This window comes from Arachis ipaensis, chromosome B05 (assembly GCF_000816755.2).
Source record: "Arachis ipaensis cultivar K30076 chromosome B05, Araip1.1, whole genome shotgun sequence".
NCBI lineage: Eukaryota > Viridiplantae > Streptophyta > Magnoliopsida > Fabales > Fabaceae > Arachis > Arachis ipaensis.
The window spans coordinates 100,716,171-100,727,635 of NC_029789.2; the positions used below are offsets into that span (position 1 = coordinate 100,716,171).

The following is an 11,465-nucleotide window of genomic DNA, read 5'->3' on the forward strand; positions in this document are numbered from 1 at the left end:
ATGAAGAATGAGAATGTTCTGAATTTTAGCATGAAAATAGAATTTCTGAATGCGTTGATTCTGAATTTTACTATGGGAATGAAATTTCTGAATGCATTGAATCTGAATTTTTGGGGTTCTTTGATAGTTCTGATTTTGGGGGTTTTATTTCAATTTTTCTGATTTTTTTATGGTTCTGATTGTTGCTTCTTAGGGTTTTCTTTTTTATTTTGCATTTTGATTATGATTTTGCATCATTTTTTATAAGCATACGTTCGACATGATTTCTTTTATTGCTTAATGCCTCTAAATATAAAATCATCATTTCTAGGGTTTTTGCTTTCATTGTTGTAATACTTGTCCTTTTAGAAGATTCTGAATACGTGGCATACATAATTTGATTCAGCGGAGTGAAATTGATACATTGTTGATGTGTTTTTATGTAGAAGATGGAACATATGCTATGAAAAAGGTCCTCATCAAGAGCAATGAGCAACTGGAGTTGGTCAGGGAGGAGATCCGTGTTTCATCACTGTTCAACCACCCAAATCTGCTCCTGCTTCTCAATCATGCAATCATTTCTGTCAAGGAAAGTAGTTAGAGCAGTAGTCAATACCCGCTCCTCTCTGAATCATATCAAAAACATAAATTCATCAAAACAAGAAAATGATCTGTTTATTCAACCTCCATATTTGTTCTTTAGCATTGGCTATGTAATTGGATTTATGTCCTGAAGTTTTAAACATGCTATCTGCTGGGTTTAGAATTCAGCAGTTTTCAGATACTATGTATGAAGGCTGTAGAATCCAATGCCTTCCACGGGATACCTTCTACGGGCGCTTGAACTATGCCTTGACAAAAAAAGCATTCAACAGTCAGTATTTGGTGTTTTATTTTAACCGGTTTAAATTGAAAGTAATTCATCTATCCTATGTGCACTTTGAATGGAAAAAGGATGGGTATCTAGTTTTTCTTATGGATGCTCAACAAAAATTCTTTTGAGATATGTGATTACGAAGGGATTAGAATGAGACTCTCAAAGCTTGTCAATGTAATGGGATAGTGATATGTACCAAGTGAAATCCTGCATATCATGGCAAAGTTGATTTTAGTTTATTATTCAACCTTTTAAATTTGGATTATTTCGATAAGAATAGCTTCTTGTTTATGGTATTATGTCTTTGAAAACATAATATCACTACTAATGGTGCTATTTTACAAGGACCTCAATCTATTGCTGCTACAAGATCTGGTTTTCCAAACTTGGTTGGAATTATGTATAAATTGTGTGGTATGATGTGGCATTGCTAGTGTAGTTTCTTAATTGTTCTAGGTTGATAAGTGATAATTTCACTACATGGGAATGAAAATGATGTGTGAATTGCAACTTAATTGTTCCTTCCTTTGTTACAGTTGTTATGCTTTTATATTTATGTTGAACATGGCCCTGTTGTTGGCAGCCTACTCCACAAAAATCTTGGAACCACGAGACATACTTGTTATTTCCATTTCATTTGGATGGAATACTGCTAGATAATACCAAGACAATGTAAGCTAGGAAGGAATCCTTTCCTACCTCCGATGTTCTTCAAATCTTTCAACAGCTAAAAGAACTTTCTTCTATCATGTAATTAGCTTATTAACCAGAGATCAGGTATCTGATGAATCCATATTTTACGATATATTTTGGTTTGATTTGAGTGGATTCCATCACATAAACCCACATTTATTCACCTAAATAGTATGCTTTTGAGATTTCTTCCTAAATTGTGCTTGAAAGTAAAAACATGCTCTTTTCTGCTTAATTTAGTCAATTTTATTCACTTTAATCCCATTTGGTGCCTTGATATATTTGTTAAGTGATTTTCAGGTTTTCAAGGTAAGTATGGGTTGAAGAAGTGAGGAAAAGAGCATGCAAAAGGGAAGAATTCAAGAAATGAAGGATTTGGAAAGCTACCAGCCCTAATTTCTTTGTACTAAATTGGTCATAACTTGAGCTACAGAGGTCCAAATGAGGCGTTTCCAACGGCATTGGAAAGCTAACATTCAGGGCTTCAAAATGATATACAATTTGCTATAGTGAACATAAGTCTAAGTGTGCGTATGCACAGGTACTTTTGCGTATGCACAAGTCAGGATTTAACATCTGTGCGGACGCACACATCTATGCGTCCGCACAGGTCCCTCCACGTGACGTCATTAATTGCAACTCACTGGCAGCGATTTTTGGGCCCTCAAAACCCAATCCAACTCATTTTTTGAAGCTATTTGAGGCCAAATTGAAGAAGGATGAAGGGGGGAGCAATTAGGGAGATTTTAGTCATGTAGTTCATTTTTTAGAGAGAGAAGCTCCCCATTCTCTCTAGAACCTAGGGTTTTTAGTTTAATTTCCTTGTAATTTCTATGTTTAATTCTTATTTTGATCTAGTTTCTTCTACCTTTCTTTACTTTATTGTCTTAATCTCTTTAGTTTATCATGTTAATTTCTCATTTTGTTGCTTTTTATGCTTATGAACACTCTTATCATTTTAATTTTACATTTAATGCAATTTATATTTTCATGTCATTTATTGCTTTATTGAGTTGCTATCTTTATCTTTCTTGCTTAGTAATTGTAGCATTTATTATTTCTTGTCATTTTACCATGCTTTCTTTACATGCCCACCAAGTATTTGACAAAATGCTTAGTTGGGATTTTGCTTAGTTTTTCTCACTCTTGGTTGAGAAATTGTGTAGTTTAGGTGAACTTGAGTGGTGGATGTCCATTCCACATTGTGTGAGGGTTGTTAATTAATTTGGTTTTTCTTGACTCTATTTGACCCACTAGTGTTGACTTAGGACTTAGGGATTGAGATTAATTATGCCTAGTTGACTTATCCTCGATGTAGGGTTCACTAATTGGAATTAATCCACACACAATTACCATGTTTGTGGTCCACAACTAGGATAGGAATCCTTAATTACCCACTTCTTTCCAAGAGTCTTTTTTAGCACTTAATTTCCATTTTCATTGCCTTTACTTGCCTTCATTTAATTTCTTGCATGTTAAGCTACCTTCTTGCATTTTAATTTCTTGTCAATTGCTATCATCCAACCCCCATTTCTCCCATAATCAATAAATTGTACACTTAATTACAACTCCTAGGGAAGATGATCCGAGGTTGAATTACTCTTGATCTCGGCTATTATATTTTGAATTTAAAATATTTTATCTAGAGAATTCATTGTTGGTTTAGACTATACTACTAACGAACTAATGCTTGTTTTTTGATTGATTTTAAACTGGCAATAATTCTCTTTATCAAATTTGGCGCCGTTGCCGGGGATTGCAATGGTGTAAAGTTATGGGCTATTGTAAATATGCTGTGCTCTTGGAATGAGTTTCATGGTTTGTTGCACCACACTTCCTCCTTTCTTGGCCACACTTTCTATTCCTTGAACCACGCTTTTTAGGCCACGCTTTTCTTCTTTTCTTCACCTACAATTAATCAAAACAACCAATCAAAGTATCACCAAATTCACAAGGTTTATAAATCATTAAAAATCAATTAAATTTGGCCTAAACCTCATGATTTAGTATCAATTATATGGTGGTTGTTTGATTAAGAGAAGTTATGCAATTCCATTCCAAATTGCTTTCTTAGGATGCAAGAAAGTGCATAAAACCAAATAAAAACAAAGAAAAAGACTATTAAAAAGGGTATATGATGGCTTGTCATCACAACACCAAACTTAAAACTTGCTTGTCCCCAAGCAAGCATTAAACATAAGAGAAGATAGAATGAAATAGATAAGTGTATGTGTTCTTATTAGGCAGATAGTTGAATTTGGTCTATGGGGTTTTATGCAGATCAAAAGTAGCTCATTTATTACTTGCTGTTGAAACAAACAATGTTCCTTTAAGAGTTCACTAAGATTGCTGCTATGAATCCTCACTTTTTGTTCATTCCCTTGTTAGCTTTTTCTCTTTCTTTTGCATTACAGAGCTTATTTCTTATTGAAGACTTGGTGTCAAATGTTGCAGTGACCTTTGGCCTTATTTTACTCAACATTTCTTCACCACAGACACATGGCTCATTTTGTTCTTCCTAGGATCATTGATGCCTAGCATCTCTTTGGATCACTAAATGTTTTGTAGCTAGGCTGCTCTTTATTGTGGACTTTCAGTTGGCAATCCCAGATCAGTTGATCTAAGTTGTCAAGTTTCAAAATACTCCTTAGAACTTACTTGTCCAAGCATATCCTAGTACACAAACACCACAGGCATATGTCCTAGGGTCCAAGCTATTGGTGTCTAGCCTTATTGTTTTTTTTTTCTTTGCTAACTTTTGGCTTTTCTTCTTTCTTTTTCTTCTTCTATTTTGGTTTACTTTCAAGGTACTTTCATTGATTGAGACATCATAGCAGCAAACTAGCTTAGGCTTTAAGAAACATGTCATTTTGCAGCTTTTATTCTTTGAGCTAACAATTAATCAAACACACACCACCACTAACTTTCATTCTAACTTCTGTGACATTGAACAATTACTTTTCTAAACCAAACATCTCTCTTTTATTCAAACAGCAAGGGGGAACAAAACAAAGTATTCAAGTTAATGAGTGATGACAATTATTGTGCAGATAACTTTCAAGCAAAAATTATGCTCTCTCATGCAGCAAATTAATTATCTGTGAAATCTTTTTTTTTTTTTTTTTCATGCTAAAGGTAATAAAACTAAAAACTATGAAACAGTAAATAGTTAACTAGTTTATCTAAATGCTTGAAGCTAGCATTATGTAGAAAGTGAGAATGCGTTTTATGATGAGACTTTGGTGGGACACCAAACTTAGAATCCTTCACTCTCCCTTAGATTGTTTTGGTGTGCAACACCAAACTTAGCTTCTTGCAATACAGAGGAATATACTCAACTCTTTTATTAAATTAGCTATGAAGAGAAAATTACCTCAGGTTGGGTTGCCTCCCAACAAGCGCTTCTTTATTGTCACTAGCTTGACATCTTGTTCTTTGATCATGGAGGCTGATAAGCATAGTGCCTTAGCTTTTCTCCTCTTACTGTGAACTTCCTTCCGGTCTTCTCTTTGATGATCTCTAGGTGTTCAAGTGAAAGGATCCAGTTCACAGTATAGTACTCAGATAATTGTGGACACACCTTCATTGGTTGGGTGTTTAACACTACTTTATCCCCTGGTGAAAAGCCTTCAGTAGGGATCTTCTTGTTTCTCCACCCTCTTGGCCTCTTCTTCTTTTCTTTCTCAAAAGATACCCCCTGCCTTGGTGGTTCCTTTTCTGAGATGTTGAATTTCTCATCTGGAGGTTTTGGATCTAGTTCCTCTTTGATTTCTTTGGTTTGTTGCACCATCTCTACTGCTTTCAAGCATGGATTTAGAAGTCTTGGAGCTGACTCATTGACTACCTCCTTCAAACTTTGATCTCTGCCCTTATTCTTCATAGAATCTTTTTCTTGAATTGGCTCATGCAAGGTTTTAAAAACATGGAATGCTAGGTGCTCATCATGCATTCTTAGCAACAATTCCCCCTTTTCAACATCTATCAATGCTCTGCCTGTAGCTAGGAAAGGCCTCCCCAGGATGATAGGAGTGTTAGGGTCCTCTTCTATATCTGAGATAACAAAGTCAGCTGGGAGAAAGAATTTTTCCACTTTTACCAACACATTCTCCACAACTCCCAGTGCTTGCTTAATGGATTTGTCAGCCATTTGGAGAACTATTCGTGTGGACTTCAGCTCAGAAATTTGAAGTTTTCTCATTAGGGACAAAGGCATCAAGTTTATGCTTGCACCGAGGTCACAGAATGACTTTTCAATTGTTATGTTTCCTATGGTGCAAGGTATATAAAAACTCCCAGGATCATCTTTCTTCTCTGGCAACTCTCTTTGGAGGATAGCACTACATTCCTTTGTCATCTCAACAATCTGTCCTTCCTTCAGGGATCTTTTCTTTGTGAGTACTTCTTTCATAAATTTGGCATATAATGGCATCTGTTCAAGTGCTTCTAAGAAAGGAATATTGATGCTGAGTGTCTTGAATATGTCCAGGAACTTTGAGTATTGCTTATCCTCGTTTTCTTTTTTGAACCTCTGAGGGTATGGAAGTGTGGGGATATGTGGCTTCACCCCTTCCTTTTTCTCTTGTAACTGTGTTTCAAGGATGTTCTTATCTCTCTTTGGGCTTTTTACATTCTTGGTCTTTCTCTCCTCTTCACTTCTCTCTTCTGTCTCTTCTTGTGGAACTTCTCTGTTGTGTTCTTCTTGATTGATGGCTTCCTTCTCCCTAGTCTTCTCACTCCCCACTATGATTGCCTTGCACTCCTCCCACTTTGTAGCTTTTCCTTTTTCTTTTTCAGCGACATTGGGGAAGGTAATTGCTCTCTTCTCACCCATTTCTGAAATTTGCTTAGCCATTTGCTCCATATGCCTCGCAAGGTTTCTGATTGATGCTTCTTGGTCTTTGCTTGCCATCTCTTGATCTTTTCTTGCTGCTTCTTGATTTCTTATGAGTTTCTCCATTAAATTCTCTAAACTAGAGATTCTTTGGGAGTCTGGATTTGGTTGTGGTTGTGTGAGATGAGATGGTTGTTGCTGAAGGTTGTTTGAATCATCTACGGGAATATTTTGTGGGTGGAATGTGGATGTAGAAGAGTTATTCTGATGGTTTTGTGAGTTGTTATGGGGTTGGTGGTGTGTGTTCTGTGGGTTTTTGAATTGGTTAGTGTTATTGAATGAATAGCTTTGGTTGTTTGTGTTACTGAGGCTGCCAGAGTTGGAGTCCCTTTGTCCTTGATTCTGATGCTCACCCCACCTTGAATTAGAATGAGTCCTCCAGGGTGCTTTGTGTGCATCACCATGGAAGTTGTGTTGGAATGAACTTGAGGTGTTGTTCATGTATTGCACCTGCTCAGGGCGTTGTTTCTCATAATTGAATGTCCCAAGACTTTCTTCAGATTGATTCCACCTATGTGCGGTTTGAGGTTGGCTTTGTATGTTTACTGCAGCACTTTGCAGTCCATCAATTTTCTTAGCCATACTCTCCATTTGTTGCTGAAGTTGTTGGTGCATCTGTTTGGTTTGTGCAAAAATAGTGTCAACACCTTCAAATTCCAATACTCCTTTCCTTTGGGATGGCTGGCGTTGTCTTTGATGAGCAAAGAAATATTGATTGTTTGCCACCATATCTATGAGGTTTTGGGCCTCTCTGCTGAATAGTCAAGTGCCTCTTGAGCCTTCAGAGTAAGTCCTTCATAGAAGTTCTGCAGCTTGTCCCACTCAGTAAACATTTCTGGTGGACATTTCCTCAGCAGAGCCTTATATCTTTCCCATGCTTCATATAGATTTTCAGCATCCAATTGTGTGAATGTCTGGACCTCTGTTTTGAGCTTGATGATCCTTTGAGGAGGATAAAACTTGGCTAAGAACTTGCTCACTAGATCCTCCCAGTTGTTGATGCTTTCTCTTGGAAATGACTCCAACCATTGAGTGGCTTTGTCCTTCAGGGAAAATGGAAACAACAATAATTTGTAACTGTCAGGATGCACACCATTGGTCTTCACTGTGTTACATATCCTCAGGAAGGTGGATAGGTGCTGGTTTGGATCTTCTAAGGGGTCTCCTCCATAAGAACAGTTGTTCTGCACCAAGGTGATTAGTTGAGGCTTCAACTCAAAGTCATTTGCCTGAATATTTGGGGTGAGGATGCTGCTCCCATAATGTTTGGGATTGGGGATAGTGTAAGAGGCCAACACTCTTCTTGCAGGTTGAGCATTGTTGTTGGCCATTCTCACTGGTGGATTTGTTGAGTGTTCCTCCAATTCATGATATTCTTCATCTGATTCTTCCTCTCCAGAAACATTTTTTTCTCTTGCTTCCCTTCTTAGCCTTCGGAGGATTCCTTCGTCAGTTTCACAGAAGGTGGGTATAATTCTCCTTGTACCTGACATACAACCAAAGCATAAAAATCACAGCACCAGAAAGCAATAATACTTCAATCCATGGCTGAAGTGAAATGTTAATTGGCTTAAGCAAAAATTCAAACAGTTAGTGTGTTAGTCAAAAACAGAAAAATAAAAAGTGCTTGATCTAGATCTCCACTTCACTTAATCATTGTCAATCTAATCAATCCCCGGGTTGTTTGATTAAGAGAAGTTATGCAATTCCATTCCAAATTGCTTTCTTAGGATGCAAGAAAGTGCATAAAACCAAATAAAAACAAAGAAAAAGACTATTAAAAAGGGTATATGATGGCTTGTCATCAATATGTTAATATGTAAATAGCTTGCTTTTTGGTTGTCTTTTGTTAGGATTGAGAAGCCAAAATATATACAAAAAGAGAAGAGTTAGAACAATATTACCAAGAACTTTTATTTAATGTTTTTAAGTTAGACAATTGGGAGAGCCCTTGCTAAGGTGGCTTGTGCTTGACTTTTCCACCAAATGCTTGAATCTCCAATGTCCTCTGGGGTCCCAATCCTAACCATTGACAAAGACAAAGATAACCACAAAATAAGCTATTTACATATTAACATATTTACAATAGCCCACAACTTTATACCATTGCAACTCCCTGGCAACGGCGCCAAATTTGATAAGAGAATTTTTGTATGGTTTGGAATCAATGACCCAAATTTGGCGCCGTTGCCGGGGAGTTGTAATGGTGTACGTTATTGACTATTGTGCATATGTGAATATTGTAAATAGCTTGCTTTTTGGTTGATTGTACATATGTTGCTTGATTGTTTCTTGCTATTGTAAATATGCATCTCTTGTTTGCTTTGTTTTTCTTGTTGGGAGCTAATAGCTTGTTGGACACTCCATCCAAGCTTGGTGCAATCAATTGGGAATTGTCGAGAATCTAGCATTGTTGGGAGCTCCGTGATGGATACAAGCACAAGATTAAAGCTCTCCATAAGTCTAACTTAAAGACAATAAATGAAAGTACTAGGTGGGAGACACCCCATCATGGTAACACCTTTCTATCCCTCTCTTTGTACATAGTTTCAATTTATTGCATTTTGTCTCTTGTAGATAGCTTAGTTTAGTTTAATTTCAAGCTTAATTTGATTAGATTTTAGTTTAGATTATGTGTTTTTGATGAATAATATGTTTTGGGGTTGAAAAGCTATTTTGGATGTCAAGTTTGGTGCTTTAGAGAACTAAAATTTTTTGAGAAAAACAGAGCATGTGCATGCGCACACACCTGTGCGTACACACACAATCCCAATTTTTGCGTTCTGTGCGCGTGCACCCACCTGTGCGTACGCACACCAGCTTATGCACCTTCTGTTGGGAGCGTTAGCAGACCTTGTACCGCACCCTCCTCATTTTGCCTCTGTGCGTCCGCACGGACCTGTGTGCGTACGCACAGATGGCGTGAAAGCTGGCCATTTTGATGTTTCATTAAAAAAAAACCCTACCTGTGCGTGCGCATAGCTTTGTGCGCCGCACAACCTTTGGAACCCCCTCTGCTCACAGCACACGCACCCCTTGTGCATGGAGACACCCCCCTCTTCTCCCTTCTGTGCGTCCGTACATGCCTCTGTGCGTGCGCACAGACCCTTATGCCCCTTCTGTTCGCAACAACCGTACGTTGGTGTGAGCGCGCACAACCACATTTTCCACCTAGTGTGCGTACGCACACATACCTGTGCGTACGCACGCCTCTGTTTTCTCACTTTTATGCTTCTTTTTCCTCTCTTCACTCTACTTCTTCTCTTCTTTTCTCTTCTCCTCTCTTCTTTCCCTTCTTCGACCATCATTCACCACATACCATGCTCATCTTGGGTTAGTTAGTTAGTTATTTGCTTAGTTAGTTAGTTTAATTCTCAGTTTTTTATGCTAAGTGTTGGATGATTGAGTTGATTTATTGATTGTGTTGAGATATTGTTTCTGAATCATTGATATTGTTATTGCTGTCACTGTTGGATATCTTTGTTGAGGTTATAAATTGTTGCTTGGTATTGAGTTCTTCATCTTTAATTTTATGCATACCAAGAACTCATAATATTGCCCTTGGGAACGCTTGTTAGATTTCTAAATTGCATGTTTGATCACCATGTTTGATTTCATTATCTAAGTTAGGCAATTTGTTCTTTCTTGATGTATTTTTTGTTAGGTGATGATTGCTATGATTGATTTTTCTTTAAGTCACCTAGTTCATGCATTGGAATTAAGTGATGAGTATTTTGGTGAAAAATAAATTTCCTCCAAAACACACAAATCTAACCGGCAAGTGTACCGGGTCGTATCAAGTAATAAAAACTCACGGGAGTGAGGTCGATCCCACAGGGATTGAAGGATTGAGCAATTTTAGCGTAGTGGTTAATTTAGTCATGCGAATCAAGATTTGGTTGAGTGATTTGTGATTTGCAGAACTTAAATTGCATGAAATTAAAGAGAGCAGGAAATTAAATTGCTGAATCTTAAAAAACAAGAAATTAAATGGCAGAAACTTAGAGTGCAAGAAATGTAAATTGCGGAATCTTAAAGTGCAAGAAATGTAAATAGCTCGAAATGTAAAGGGGATTAGGAGTTGGATTTGCAGAAATTAAACAAAGAAAAGTAACTTGCATCAAACAAAAGAGTAAAAGAAGGTTTGGGTTGAATCGGATCTTGAAGCAGTAAAGTAAATGAACATTAAAAGCAAGAAACAAAATGTAAATTAGGAATTCAGATCTCAGGACCCAGAGACTAGAAAGCCAAGTCTAGATCTCAATGCCTTCCTAGATCCAACAAGAACAATTGCAAGGGAATTGTAAATTGTAAGGAAAGTAGATGAGAAACAAGTAACAGAAACGGAAATTAAATTGCAGTAAACAAAGCAGAGAGATCCAAGGATGAGATTGAAATAGAATTCCTTCAATTCTCCAACCCAAGATCCAAGACAATTGCAATTGAAATAGAAAGCAATAAAATGAAGAGGAAGAGAAGTGAATTCTCCTTCTCCAAGACAAAGAAATTAAAGATCACTCAATATCCAAAGCTCTCCGAAAACTATTATGAAAATTCAAAAGGAAAGCTCCCCGAAGAACTTGAATTCTATCCTATTTATGCACTTTCTTCAAATGATCTTCAAGCCTTGAGTTGGGCCTTTGCTCTTGGTGGAATTGGGTTGAAAGAGACCTTGGTTGATTGCTCTTGAAGTTTGGAGAAGAACCAAAGTGAACCAATTGAACCGGGTTTGAGTTTTGCAAAAGTTGGACCAAAAGTTGGAGCAAAAGTTAGGGGTCTAACTTTTGCTCCAACTTTTCATATCAGCTAACACCATCTTGCTGATATGAACATTGGTGCCAACGTTAGGGGTCTAACTTTGACCCTAACGTTGGCCTTACTTTGTGTACTTGTGGCGCCAACGTTAGCCACAGAGTTAGGGGGCTAACGTTGGTGCAAACTTTTGCTCCTCCTTGTGGAATTCATGTGCCAACGTTAGCCTCAAAGTTAGGGGCTAACGTTGGCACAAACTTTTGGTGCCCAGGG

General features: G+C 37.4%; 1 pseudogene; it reads left to right on the plus strand.

Annotated features, from left to right (window-relative positions):
- Positions 376-11,465, plus strand: part of LOC107640801 — a 24,257-nt pseudogene continuing 13,167 nt past the window's right edge.